Below are 15,870 nucleotides of genomic sequence, written 5' to 3'. Positions count from 1 at the left end.
ACTGACCACTTTAATAAATGGATCACTAGTCACTTTATACATGCCACTCTAAATAATGCAACTTGAATAATGTTTACATATCTTACATTACTCATATCACATGTACATACTGTATTTTATACCATCTATTGCACCTTGCCTACGCCGCTCAGCCATCGCTCATCCATATACTAACATGTACATATTTTCATTCACCCCTTTAGATTTGTGTGTATTAGGTAGTTGTTGGGGAATTGTTAGATTACTTGTTAGATATTACTGCACTGTCGGAACTAGAAGTGTAAGCATTTCGCTACACTCACATTAACATCTGCTAATCATGTGTATGTGACAAATAACATTTGATTTGAACTGAAATTTGTGGATTCGGGTATTTCAGCCACAGCCGTTGCTTTCAATTGTATAAAATCAAGCACCCAGCCATGCAATCTCCATAGACAAATGTTGGCAGTAGAATGGCCTGTACTGAAGAGCTCAGTGACTTTCAACGTGGCACCGTGGTGAATCACGCTTCAACAACTCATCTGGCAGTCCGACGGATAAATCTGGGTTTGGCGGATGCCAGGAGAACACTCGCTGCCCGAATGCATTGTGCAAACTTTACAGTTTGCACAATGCTGTGGCTCAGTTGGTAGAGCATGGTGTTTGCAACGCCAGCATGATGTGTGCAACGCCAGGGTTGTGGGTTCGATTCCCACGGGGGGCCAGTACAAAAAAAATAAATGAAATGTATGCATTCACTACTGTAAGTCGCTCTGGATAAGAGCATCTGCTAAATGACTTAAATGTAAAATGTAATAAAATGTAATGGTCTGGGGCTGTTTTTCATGGTTCGGGCTAGGGCCCTCAGTTTCAGTGTTTGGGAAATCTTAACGCTACAGCATACAATGACATTCTAGACGATTCTGTGCTTCCAACTTTGTGGCAACAGTTTGAGGAAGGCCCTTTCGGTGTGGAAGAACTTGACTGGCCTGCACAGAGCCCTGACCCCATCAAACACCTTTGGGATGAATTGGAACGCAGATTGCGAGCCAGGCCTAATCGCCCAACATCAGTGCCCGACCTTACTAATGCTCTTGTGGCTAAATGGAAGCAAGTCCCCGCAGCAGTGTTCCAACATCTAGAGGAAAGCCTTCCCAGAAGAGTGGAGGCTGTTATCGCAGCAATGGGGGGACCAAATCCATATTAATGACCATGATTTTGGAATGAGAGGTTCAACGAGCAGGGGTCCACATACTTTTGGCCGTGTAGTGTATCATATTGCAAAGAAGCATGGGCTGTAGCATTTACTTTTAAATTGTTTGAATAGACAATCAATCTTGCAGAATGCGTAGCCAGTGTTTGGCACTCGCAATAGGTGGCATGCATTTTTTTGTTTGAAGACGTCACAGCAAAAGATTAAAACATTCTACCCACACCGCTTCAGAAATGTGATTAAAATTAGACTTTGCGCTTTCTTTTAGAAACTGACATGGCCCAGTTCTAACATTTCCAAATCATACAGCAAATTAGGACATTTTTGTTACCATAAATGGTGAATGGAGGGCATTTTCCAGGTGGGGTTGTAGCACTCGTTCACGTATAGTATGGCTCTTATTTATCAATGAAAACAATGTTGACTCAATGTTGAAAATCAATGAAAGTCAATGTTGTCTGCGACAGTTTGATAAATGCCAATAATTTGTTGCGCACGCAAATCCTAGAATCTCAATTTTGTGAGAATAGGCCCCAGCAGAGGGGAAGAAAGAATCATTGTAAATGTCAGTGCACAGTAGTGGGTAAGAGATTAGCTAGTTTTAGGATTGAGTTAGTTACAAGTTATAGATCTAATATATCTATTAATAAGAACAACCGAAAGTAAGTCAGCAGTTGAGAGTTAGGTTTGTTGATCTTGTTAGCTCTAGAAAACGAGCAGAACTCTACTCGAAAGTAAATAGGAAAGCATTTTGTAAGTATGGTTCAGTACCCAAATGGAAAGTGCGTGTAAGTAACCTACTAAGAAAGCAGTACAATTCAAGGGCCAAGTCCCTTTCATGTTTTTTTTGTGCAGATGACATTGGTTACTCTTTCAACACAGGATTTGTCAATCACAAACTATAGCTCGAGACTGTTATTACTACCAGTGGATGTCATGTGCGTGTGCTTGTTATTTTAGATGGCTAATCCAGCACTGTAATTGCACTTCAATGGCACTACCATCATGAGAGCTAGTACTGAGTAAGAGTATCAATCAAGAACTTTTAATTGAATCACAAGTGCTCTCTGTCACAAGGTACAGTATGCCATAACCAGATATGAGTTAAATGACTCACTACCTGCTTGTTTTGACTGGTTTTTTGACTGGTCAAATGCACTGTAAAGGAAGTGTCAACCATGGAAATAATTAGAGTCATTTCCGTGGGCAATGTGGTTAACTGGACAGACACAAAGTCAGCCGACATCCGTCACTTCAGAGGACAAAAGAAAAGGCCCGTTCTGACCTCTTCCCCCCAGCCTGTGTGTTCAGCACTTCGAAGGAACAGTTTACTCCCTGACAGAGTCTGTTTGTGTAACTCATCAGGCTCTATTCGTGTAACTAAACTGACTCTGGGGGTTGAGGGGTTAAAAGAGAACTATTTCCAGTGAAGGGTTTTGGTCAATGTAACTGCAACTGCGATAGGCTATTCTAATTCTGTAGTAACCACTGGAATAGAGATGGAATAGTTCTCCTTTAAGGATGTGCATGTACTTACTGTAGTGTAGATTTAAGTGATAGGAGGTAAACATACATTATTGATTTGGGTCATTGATTTACAGTAGACCTCATTAGGGCAACTAATCAGGGATTTCCCAATATTGAATTTACTGTACTCTAGTGTTTTTACAGTTCAGCCAAGCACGTAACGATGTAAACGAATATTGATCCGCTACTGTAATTGGCAACTGATGTGGCTATAGGACAATTAGCCAATCAATCAAAAACAATTAAGAAAGCAAAATCGTTAGGAACAGTCATCAACTTGCATGTACATTTAGCGTACTATACACAAGATAATTCAATCATGAGTGGAAACCTATTTTTCGTAGCTAGCTGTTGATCTTCACAATGAAGCTCCATAAACAGTGTGAATAGTGTCTTTGTGTTTAGGAGACTGCAGAATGTCTGTCTGGTATTAAAGTAGGCTGTCTGTCTGGTTTTCACTCCACATATAGGGACTGTTGGATGAGGATGAGGGCAGTGAGACGGTCGTGTTGAAGATGTCAGACTCTCATTAAAGTTTCAGGGCAGCTTACTTCCACCCCTGTAGGCTCCCTTGTAAAGTGAAGCGTAAGCTTCCCACTCTGGCCAGCAGTGCACGGACACCTGGCATACCGGAACACACACACACTGAAGTGGAGCGTAAGCTTTGCGCTCTGGCCAGCAGCACACAGACACCTGACATACCACACACATGTATACCGGAACACACGCACGCATGCACAAATACCGGAACATGAGCACACACAAAACCACATACTGGTAAACACATGCACGCACACACAAAAACACACCCACACTTTTCCATTCATTCACATAGGCACAAAGTTGACCTCATTCTCACACACCCATATAGTCAAATCATTACCATACTGCTTGTATAGGCAGTTCTTGTAAACCATTAGAGCAGGGCAGTCCATTATGTAGTCAATATCGTCAATACATTAATACTGTTGTAGGCCTATGTCGTATCTTTGATGTCAATTTATGCTGTTGGATCAGACCCCCCTCAAAAAGATATGGTGCATTCCACTGGCTTCTATCACAACACTCTAAAGGTCCTCAGCATTCGTCTACAATACAGCATGTACCATGTCCCATTTACACAACCTTCTAACCTTTTGAACAATATGGCAAAATGTATCAGGAATCAAGGTAAGACCCAAGTGCAGACCATGTGAAGTAACAATGTTTATTGTAACACCAGGGGCAGGCAAACGACAGGTCAAGGCAGGCAAGGGTCAATAATCCAGAGGTGGGACAAAGGTACAGGACGGCAGGCAGGCTCAGGGCCCGGGACGGGCAGAGTGGTCTGGCAGGCAGGTACAAGGTTAGGACAGAGAAGGGTCAAAAACCAGGAGGATGAGAAAAAGAGAGGCAGGGAAAAAGACAGGCGCTGACAGGACAAACACTGGTAAGCTTGACAAACAAGACGAACTGGCAACAGACAAACAGAAAACACAGGTATAAGTACACAGGGCCTGTCGTCCTGTACCTTTGTCCCACCTCTGGGGAAGATGGGCGACACCTGGAGGGGGGTGGAGACAAGCACAAAGACAGGTGAAACAGATCAGGGTCTGACAAAAATGTACATTTCCACCCAAATAGACATGCCTAAAAGTACTAAATCTTCATGAGATGGCCATAAACAATAACTAGAAATGTTGCATAGTTCTACAAAGGTCTGAAACTCACCTTTCTGGTAAAAATATAAATTGCTGAGGTGTACAAATATTATGAAAATATGAAGAAAAAACATCCTATTCAACAAAAGTAAGGGAATAGGGTTTGAAATGAATGAAATGCTTTCTAAATGTAGTAACAATCAAAATATAAAATAAGGTTAAAGCTTCTAATTGTGATCATAATTAGTGACAGTGCAAATTAGGCCCCATTTCATACAACTGATGACATTAGCGGTGACCAAAAGAAAGTGGTCGTGTTTCAATTCTACTAAGTTATTTAGTATTTTTTTCATGTTGAGAGCTGAGAATCCGGCTGAGAATATCACAGCGAGATGAAACTGCGACTGCTGGATTCGCTAGACTACCCCCATGAATATGCCGCCTCCCAGGCTGGGCTCCGTTGCACAGAGGGAGAGCAAATTGATTATTTGTCTGGATAGGCCAGACAACGTGACACATCACTCCCTATGTGAATGTGGAGTGTGAAACCTGACACTTCAAACGGTAGCAGACAGACGGCACTATAAGTCACTAAAGCCTGCAACGTTCACAGAGCGATTTATACACCAAAAAGTCAGTCAAAACCGGTCCCCTAAATAGGGGACTTAATTAAAGACATGCTCGGGTACTTTGGAGACTAGTAAGTCTTTTTTTAACCTCCCGCTTTGAGCTGGATTTGTCAATGTGTACTTCATACATGCATAATCTATGAGCAGAATTACTGTCTTACCTCAATTAGCCACAAAATCCATAGTTTGAAAGCGACTGTTTTTTGGAAACTGTGTGGTGCCATTTTCCATACATTATGAGTTTCAGCCCCCTAGCAATTTGAGTTTCAGCCAATAAGCTTCAGCACCTTGCCATTTGAGTGACAGCTAGCAAACACACACAAAGTAGAGCAAGAGAGAGAGAGAGAGAGAGAGCAATGACGTAGTGACGTAGTGCACATATCTACACATTTGTGACGTAGAGATATAGGATCTTCATTTGATCACTATTTTGTTGATGATAATTTTCCTGCATAGCAGGAAAAGCTTATAATTTCCACTTGATACATTTTATGTTAGGGCAAATCAAGTCTGAAATTCTAAACCCCTACAATAAATTGTCATTAATTATAATACACACAATAATTTCGATTTCCTGTTGCTGCAGGATAATGTTTCTGCTGTATCAAACTGGCTCAAATTAAGATCCCACAACTGTAGTATGCAATTTTTGGGGACCACTTTTAGCTCATGGGCGCTACTTTCAGAACTACTGGCAAAAACATATATACAAACGTACCGGAGAATCTCTTTAACTTCTAAGAGCAGTTAGTCCACTCATTTAGAGATCCCTCGCCCCCAGAGATGTCAAGCAGAGACATGAACACAAAGACAACCCCCATTTCTCGTTAGCCAAGATGAAGAGGTGAAAATGGGGGTCTGAGGAGTGTAATCCCTCAAACAGGCGGCTGGGGGCTTGAATCCGGGGGTTTAACCCCCCATAAGTCCTTAAATCCCCAGTTTAGACGTCCAAAACTCATGGGCTGAAGCCCCATGCATGGCTGCAGACAGGCTGGACCCAGACAGAAGACCCTTCTCACCCCTGAGTGTTCAACGGATGGACACGCCGGAGGGGAACAGTGGTTACGGAGTTGACCAGGAGATACACTGTGGTTACGGAGATGACAACCACGTGTGAGAGGTGCACTGTGGCTACGTGTTGACCCTTTTGAAATGAACTGTGGTTATGGTGATGACTGTATAGGTTAAGCATAGGAGTCATTGGATATTTGTGTTAATGCACTGAGGTTACAGAGGTGGCTGTACTAGGTGGTGTGCATTTTATTAAAGATATCAATGGCTACCTTGGATTCCTATTTGCTCCTACTGTAGCCAGTTGTCTGGCTATAGTAGGATGTCACAGTTACAGGTGCTACAGGCATGACCTCATGAAGGGGTTGGCATGGAGAGAGAGCTTTGGGGACAGAAAGCCAGAACACAAGCTTAACAACTGCAGTTTGACTGACACAGAAGTCTTTGTTGGTAAGTTAGTTAGCAATCTTCATTTTAGTGGACCTATAGGGTCACAATTGTTTTGTGTTTGCTTTGTAAGAAACAGGATTTTAATGGGCTTTTTCTGACAGCGTAAGCACATTGAAAAACGACTGAGAAAAAAATGCATGATAACCACAAGGTTGTGGTCTGTGAATAGCTAGTTAACATGAGTTCTAGGGCAGTTGTGAGACAGTTGTCGTGTCTTTGGCTATGCCGGATTAAGTGATATGACATGCTATTCTATAAAATCCTTTCTCTGTAATTACTATTACCTGATTAAGCTAATCATGTAAATGTAATTAACTAGAAAGTCGGGGCACCACGAAAGAGTGTTTATAGAGCTGTTATCTTCCGAATAAACTCTTAAAGACCTAGCAATATTTTACATCAATAGCAGTCAATATTAATCGTCACCTTATTTCAGTCTCATCTGAAAGTTGTAAATTCTTGGTTATCTTCACGAACCCTGGCTAACAAGTTTAATCAGCAATTCAAACTTTGATTTAATTATTTATTTACTAAATACCTAAATAATCACACAGAATTACATATACACAGAATGCAAATTATGTCGTACAGAAAACGTCCCTGGAGGACGGAACCTGTATGACGGCTGGTTACACAAAGAGAGAGGGTTGGGCTTGAATGAAAGCGCGGGAGGACTGAAGAACAAAGGGAGAAGCTATGCTATCGTAAATACAGAATCTTATGCATTGTAAATAACCACCCATTTGGAAAAGGAAAATGCAATAAATATTTACTCTGAGCTGTGCTTCGGTAGGTTGGTCGTAGATGCTGGCCGTGTTGCCCAACAGAGATCTTCCTTGTCCTTTTAAGAGGGTCTCTGGTGGTAAACAGATTACTTGGCAGTGTCATGGTGTTTGGTAGAAGAGATCCTTTGTCTGTCCTTTCCTAGCCCACGTTTACAGCGGTCGCTGCTAACTCAACGGCTAGGAGGTATCACTTCTGTAGTGAATAAGTTCATACCATTCGCAACCAAAGCTCACGCTGAGGTTGGCTTAGTTCTGTAGTTGACATGTTAGTCATTTTAACGTGGAACCGTCGTCCTCACGTCCTCGGAACAGCTTATTATCTGAATCCTTCTGACACCGGACCGTCGCCCTACTGTACCCGGAACAGCTTATTATCTGAATCCTTCTGACACCGGACCGTCGCCCTAATGTACCCGGAACAGCTTATTATCTGAATCCTTCTGACATCGGACCGTCGCCCTAATGTACCCGGAACAGCAAGTTATTCGCCCTTTTAACGCAGAGGCTGCAGGCATCGCGTACTCGGAACAGGAAGTTAAATTTTCGTAAAGGGCTTTTTATAGGAAGGGAGAGAGGGAGTGTTTCATAGTTTATAACCAATGTCTCTTCACATGGGCGGAGCCACTGAGTTGGGCATAGTTCACTCATGAAAACCCAATTCTCTCATTTGGAAGCTAAAATGACATTTCATCTTTTCACAAATAGTTTCATATTTAAACATTTAAATTGCACAACAATTCCATGTGAATCTGATAACTATAATGTGTAGACTTTCCAGGATACAGTTTGTGTCATCCTATCATTAATAAGAATGTCTCAGATGACAACCGAACTGACATCATATTCATTAAGTACCAACGCATAACTGGTTGGATTACCGAAATATGGTTCCTTTCCCCCCACCTTTTGATGTTCACAGACTCTATATGTTTAACAAAGGCTTCTTCAAGAGTCCTTCTGTAGAGTCGAGAGAGAGGGAAGGGAGAAAGGTATTTATGGGGGTCATAAACCTACCCACAGTCCAACCTCATGACAGTGATATGGCTTATATATACAAACCAAGGCGACCCGTCATTCATTTTAAGCACCACCCTTTTAGGTAAAAAAAAAATCTCAATGAGTTAATAAAGCTGCATCCAAACATGGTCTCTTTTTTTGCTTTCTTGAGTAAGGCAGGTGTTTCAACCTAGCTCAGTGCTTTCTGTGGTGTTGGGGCGAGCCAGCAGAAAATATAGAGCGTTGAGCCTGATTGGCTCAGTTTTCTGTCATGATTGGCTCAGTTTTCTGTCACTCATGGGACAGTACGTAATCCCCAATTCTAAGGTTAGAGCTCGAAAATGTTAGCCCCTTCGGTTCTGCCATAGAGTTATATCAGAAGTTCCCATCCAAGAATGCTCAAGGTCATTGGCCACAGATAGAATGCCATCAAATCACATTATATCTACAGTAGCTTTTATTGGACTGATCAAGTCAACGTCTTACTTTCAAAGTCTAAGCTAGCAGTCATCATCAGTTTTCATCAAGTCGACAATCTACTGGCAAATCCTTTTTAATCCTTGTCATATAAAGAGAAATAATGAAGAGAAATTATAGATAAAACGTATCGGTGCTCATCGGCCATTGTACATTAAGATTACACAATAATCAGTTGGAAATCGCAAATTCAACAATGAGTCGTTTGGAAGGAATCAGTGGCTAACTGCAAGCGTTGCAAAGAAACCCCTACGTTAGCCTGCTATTCAATGGAGTGGCTGTGTTTTTTTCCCCCCGAGTTCCCACCATAAATCCAGAGAATGCCAGACTTTGATGACAAAATTTGCACACAAAGGACCGCTGCGCCACTTTCACAAGGTGAGTCCAAAGATGTCTTGTATGCTGCTGCATAAATTATGTAATATGCTAGGGAGAAATGTATAAGAAAGTAATACTAAGTGTATGTTGTGTAGTAAGCTGTTAGTAGCCCATGTGCATCACCCTAATAATTTGGTCTATTTTCACCAACGCGGTATAGTAAACACATACGTTAATAGTTGTGGTGCTTGGCTTGGCTTGCACAAATTCAGCACACACAACATTCTATAATAGAATTATGTTATTTGACGTGTATTTGTTTTGAAACGCAAAGACCCAAAGGCGTTCACTGTGCCTCACCCTAATAATTTGGTATATTTTCACCTCTTAATTTCACCCACTGTTCTAACTTGGTGGTGCACAAATAGCCTATAACCTGTTTTAGAAAAATGTAATCATTGAATATTGTAAGAGCTTTCATTGTCTGTTTATATGCCCCATTTATTTATCCTACAGTTCTGACTGGTACACTGTAAGAATGGCCCATGTTCTGAGTTCTGTCGCTGTACATTTCAAAAGTGCTGAACAAACAGTTATATTGACTATGTGCGTCGTCGCTTGCTCATTAATGTCTGAATCGAAATTACGGATTGCCTCTTATCCGCTTGCTGTCCCCTTATGCCATAATTTGTACATCTCAATTGTCAGTAGAAACCACATTTGTTTAAGCAAGTCTGCCATATCAGCTATGTTTTTTTAAAAGGCAGTAATTTAATGAACTGTTTCGCTGCCCGACAAGGCTCCGCTGAAAGTCAGTTTTTGCAGTGGTAAGGTGTTAGAACTCTGCTGTTGGGACAGCTTTATGTAGGTCCTCAACGTTTGTGTGAACCGTTTGTCACAGTTATAGTGAAATCAATGTATTGTTTAGTGTTGGGGGACCAGTACGGAAAAAAATATATATAAATGTATGAAATGTATGCATTCACTACTGAAAGTCACTCTGGATAAGAGCGTCTGCTAAATGACTTAAATGTAAATGACAAAAAATGTGTTGTGTAGTGGCCTTGCTGACATGCATCCCACATTTTTTTTATTTGCCCCACCAAGATTTACATGTTAAAATCGCCACTCTATGTATACATACGTACATACATACATACATACATACATACATACATACATACATACATACATACACACACACACACACACACACACACACACACACACACACACACACACACACACACACACACACACACACACACACACACACACACACACACACACACACACACACACACACACCAGTCAGAAAATAGTGAAGACATCAAAACTATGAAATAACACATATGGAGTCATGTAGTAACCAAAAAAGTGTTAATCAAATCCAAATATATTTTAGATTTTAGATTCTTCAAAGTAGCCACCCTTTGCCTTGATGACAGCTTTGCACACTCTTGGCATTCTCTCAACCAGCTTCATGAGGAATGCTTTTCCAATAGTCTTGAAGGAGTTCCCACATATGCTGAGCACTTGTTGGCTGCTTTTCCTTCACTCTGCGTTCCAACTCAACCAAAATCATCTCAATTGGGTTGAGGTTGTGTGATTGTGGAGGCCAGGTCATCTGATGCAGCACTCCATCACTCTCCTTGGTCCAATAGCCCTTACACAGCCTGGAGGTGTGTATTGCTGCAGAATGTTGTGGTAACCATGCTGGTTAAGTGTGCCTTGAATTCTAAATCAATCACAGACATTGTCACCAGCAAAGCACCCCCACACCATCGCACCTTCATGCTTCACGGTGAGAACCATACATGCAGAGATCATCTGTTCACCTACTCTGTGTCTCATAAAGACACGGCGGTTGGAACCAAACATCTCAAATTTTGACTCATCAGACCAACGGACAGAATTCCACCGGTCTAATGTCCATTGCTTGTTATATTGGAGGCGTGGCTTAGTGGAGGCGTTAATCAAAATGTTCAAGCTGATACAACTCAAATCTGGTTTTTCCAACTTAATTGAGGAGAATTAAGTTGTCGCAATGCTAACTAAAAAGCAGCATTCCCCAAGAGAGGATGGCTTTCACTTCAGCAGTGATAAATTCATGAACTTCTTTAAAGAAAAGATCACGATCATTAGAAAGCAAATTATGGACTCCTTTTTAAATCTGCATATTTCTCCAAAGCTCAGTTATCCTGAGTCTGCACAACATTGCCAGAACCTAGGGTCAAGGGAGACACTCAAATGTTTTAATACTATATCTCTTGACACATTGATGAAAAAAGTCTTGGCCTCTCAACCTTCAAGCTGCATACTGGACCCTATTCCAACTAAACTACTGAAAGAGCTGCTTCCTGTGCTTGGCCCTCCTATGTTGAACATAATAAATGGCTCCCTATCCACCGGATGTGTACCAAACTCACTAAAAGTGGCAGTAATAAAGCCTCTCTTGAAAACAAACAATGTATTCGAAACGCTTCAGTCTGGTTTTAGACCCCATCATAGCACTGAGACTGCACTCGTGAAGGTGGTAAATTACCTTTTAATGGCGTCAGACCAAGGCTCTGCATCAGTCCTCATGCTCCTAGACCTTAGTGCTGCTTTTGATACCATCGATCACCACATTCTTTTGGAGAGATTGGAAACACAAATTGGTCTATATATTTTACCTCTTGGTGATGTCATTCGGAAACATGATGTTAACTTTCACTGCTATGCGGATGATACACAGCTGTACATTTTTATGTAACATGGTGAAGCCCCAAAATTGCCCTCCCTGGAAGCCTGTGTTTCAGACATAAGGAAGTGGATGGCGGCAAATGTTTTACTTTTAAACTCGGACAAAACAGAGATGCTAGTTCTAGGTCCCAAGAAACAATGAGATCTTCTGTTGGATCTGACAATTAATCTTGATGGTTGTACAGTCATCTCAAATAAAACTGTGAAGGACCTCGGCGTTACTCTGGACACTGAGCTCTCTTTTGACGAACATATCAAGAATATTTCAAGGACAGCTTTTTTCCATCTTAGTAACATTGCAAAAATCAGAAACTTCCTGTCCAAAAATGATGCAGAAAGATGTATCCATGCTTTTGTCAATTCTAGATTAGACTACTGCAATGCTCTACTTTCCAGCAACCGGATAAAGCACTAAATAAACTGCTAGAATCTTGACTAGAACCCAAAAATGTGATCATATTACTCCAGTGCTAGCCTCTCTACACAGGCTTCCTGTTAAGGCTAGGGCTGATTTGAAGGTTTTACTGCTAACCTACAAAGCATTACATGGGCTTGCTCCTACCTATTTTTCCGATTTGATCCTGCCGTACATACCTACACATACGCTACAGTCACAAGACATAGGCCTCCTTACTGTCCCTAGAATTTCTAAGCAAACAGCTGGAGGCAGGGATTTCTCCTATAGAGCTCCATTTTTATGGAATGGTCTGCCTATCCATGTGAGAGACGCAGACGCAGACTCGGTCTCAACCTTTTAGTCTTTATTGAAGACTCATCTCTTCAATAGGTCCTATGATTGGGTGTAGTCTGGCCCAGGAGTGTGAAGGTGAATGGAAAGGCACTGGAGCAACGAACCACCCTTGCTGTCTCTGCCTGGCCGGTTCCCCTCTCTCCACTGGGATTCTCTGCCTCTAACCCTATTACGGGGGCTGAGTCACTGGCTTACTGGTGCTCTTCCATGTCATCCCTAGGAAGGATGCGTCACTTGAGTGTGTTGAGTCACTGATGTGATCTTCTTGTCCAGGTTGGCGCCCCCTCGGGTTTGGGCCGTGAGGGAGATCTCCGTGGGCTATACTCGGCCTTGTCTCAGGGTAGTAGGTTGGTGGTTGAAGATATCCCTCTAGGGGTGTGGGGGCTGTGCTTTTTCAAACTGGGTGTGGTTATATCCTGCCTGTTTGGCCCTGTCTGGGGGTATCGTCGGACAGGGCCACAGTGTCTCCCGACCCCTCCTGTCTCATTCTCCAGTATTTATGCTGCAATAGTTTATGTGTCGGGGGGGCTAGGGTCAGTCTGTTATATCTGGAGTATTTATGCTGTCTTATCCGGTGTCCTGTGTGAATTTAAGTATGCTCTCTCTCTTTCTCTCTCTTCTCTTTGAGGACCTGAGCCCTTGAACCATGCCTCAGGACTACCTGGCCTGATGACTCCTTGCAGTCCCCAGTCCACCTGGTCATGCTGCTGTTTCAACTGTTCTGCCTGCAGCTATGGAACCCTGACCTGTTCACTGGACATGCTACCTTGTCCCGAACCTGCTGTTTTGGGCTCTCTCTCTACCGCACCTGTCACGTCCTGACCAGTTTTGGCGGTTATTTGTTATTGTAGTTTGGTCAGGACGTGGCAGGGGGTATTTGGTTTATGTGGTTCGGGGTGTGTGTCTATGTAGAGGGGTGTTTGATTTATGTATTCCGGGGTTTTTGGGCACTGTTCTATGTTAGTGTATTTCTATGTTCTGTCTAGTCTAGTCTATTTCTATGTTTAGTTTATTGGGGTTGGACCTTCAATTGGAAGCAGCTGGTTATCGTTGCTTCTGATTGAAGGTCCTATAATTAGGAGTTTGTTTTCATGGGGTTTTTTTGTGGGAGATTGTGCTGTGTATAGCTTTGTGCCTTACCGGCCTGTTATTCGTCTTTGTGTTTGTTTTGGTTTACCTTCTTTGTCCATTTAATAAAAGAAGATGAGTGCATATATTCCTGCTGCGTTTTGGTCCACTCTACCCTATGACAACCGTGACAGCACCTGCTGTCTCTAACTCTGAATGATCGGCAATGAAAAGCCAACTGACATTTACTCCTGAGGTGCTGACCTGTGGCACCCTCTTCAACCACTGTGATTATTATTATCTAACCCTGCTGGTCATCTATGAACATTTGAACATCTTGGCCATGTTCTGTTATAATCTCCACCCGGCACAGCCAGAAGAGGACTGGCCACCCCTCAGAGCCTGGTTCCTCTCTAGGTTTCTTCCTAGGTTCCGGCCTTTCTAGCGAGTTTTTCCTAGCCACCGTGGTTCTACATCTGCATTGCTTGCTGTTTGGGATTTTAGGCTGGGTTTCTGTACAGTACTTTGTGACATCGGCTGATGTAAAAATTGCTTTAGAAATACATTTGATTGATGTCGGTTTGAGTAAAGTCTACAAAATAACTTTATGTAACTGTGCTCAGATATATCTAGTGCAACATGTTTCCTAAAAACGTTTGAGTAATGACAGCACATTGGGGTTTACAGTGAGGGGAGAGGGGATAGAGGGCCAGGGCACTGCTGTCTTGGGCCAATCTACAACGTAAACATGTCTCATGTCTTTGCTCTTTGCTCTCTCTGAGCTCTAGGCAAAGCCAACACAGAGGAAGACAGAACATTTCTGAACTTTTGCTTTTTGAGTGTAGTTAACTAACTGTTTTGTATTTACTGATTATATTTGAGTTAAGGCTCATTGATAACATTAATGTAATGTTTCCTAAAAATGTTTAAGTAAACTTAGTTACGTTTGAGTAATGGTCAATTATCGTTTTTAAATAAGGTGGACTTTGCTAAACTCAAACATTTTATGTATTGCAACTTGTACATACTAAGTGACTGACTTAATATGATTATTTCATGTTCACTTCACCATATTGATTTAATTTAACTTCGTTTTTTAATGTAGAGAGAAATCAAAATAACTAACTGGATTTACATGAAAGAATGTACTAACTCAGAAATCGCCATTTGTATTAATCATATGAAGGTAGTACTGCTCACTTCAGCTAATTAAGTTTCTTAAGGTAATCAGTTTCCTCAAAATGTTGGTGAAGCCAGAACTTATCTGGTTTTACAGTATACTCATTCTTCAGATTTGTTTCCTCCTGTTGTTAAAGTATTTGTCTTTCCAAACGTAGAGAAAGAGGAAAAGATTGAAGAGAGACAACCAGATAGTTGATATTTGAGGGAAATGACCAAGTGAGGTCCCTGAAAACTTTGGAGCAAGAGGTGGAGATCACTTTGGCGAATGAAGTAGAATGGAGAGAGGATAAAAAGAGACAGAGAGATTGAGGGAACGCTACTCCAGCAGTTTATAGAACAGCTGTGGAAGGATCTGCTGGACGAAATGGAGAACATCTGGAAAGAGAGCGCAAAAGATGGCGAGAAAGGAGGATGAAACAAGACATGGCACAATAGACAGAATGGGTGACACCAAAAGAGTTTCAGAAAATTCAGGCTATGCAGAGAGAGATTGAAAGAAATGAGGACAAACACGAGGGGAAAGAGCTTGATGAGCATGTGGAAGCCTATGAGATTCTGGCACTCTATGGGATGGGATATCGAAAAACAAACAGACATTGGGTAACAGTGACATTCTAATCTACATAGAACATATTCTCAGGGGATGGTTGTAGAATAGTTTTCATCTGGGGAAAAACTGATATTTAGAATTTTACAAATCATAATAGCCAACAAGTTGACAAATTGTTCCATATTTTTACATTCGTGAATTTGCCATACAAAATAAATAAACTATTGCGATTTGGAGGTGATCTTGTTTTCCTTTCAATTGCTCCTTAGATTGTTCTACAAATCTATTTTACTGTTGCTTACTAATATTTTCAGGGGCGTGTTCATTACGCCAATTCTGTTTTTCAACTGTTTAAGTAATGATTACACTGCAGTTTATTACATCCACCATATGATACATTTTATCCTTGAGATGAAAGATGTGTTATGTTAGCTAGTAGGCTACCTTCTGCACACCAGTATTTAGCGAAACATGGCAAGTCATGTGATACCATTAGTCTACGATACCATTAGTTTGCCATTACTAAATAAATAAAGACGCCTATGT

Source organism: Salmo salar, chromosome 14 (genome assembly GCF_965601325.2).
Source record: "Salmo salar chromosome 14, fSalSal1, whole genome shotgun sequence".
NCBI lineage: Eukaryota > Metazoa > Chordata > Actinopteri > Salmoniformes > Salmonidae > Salmo > Salmo salar.
This window is presented reverse-complemented; position numbering follows the sequence as displayed.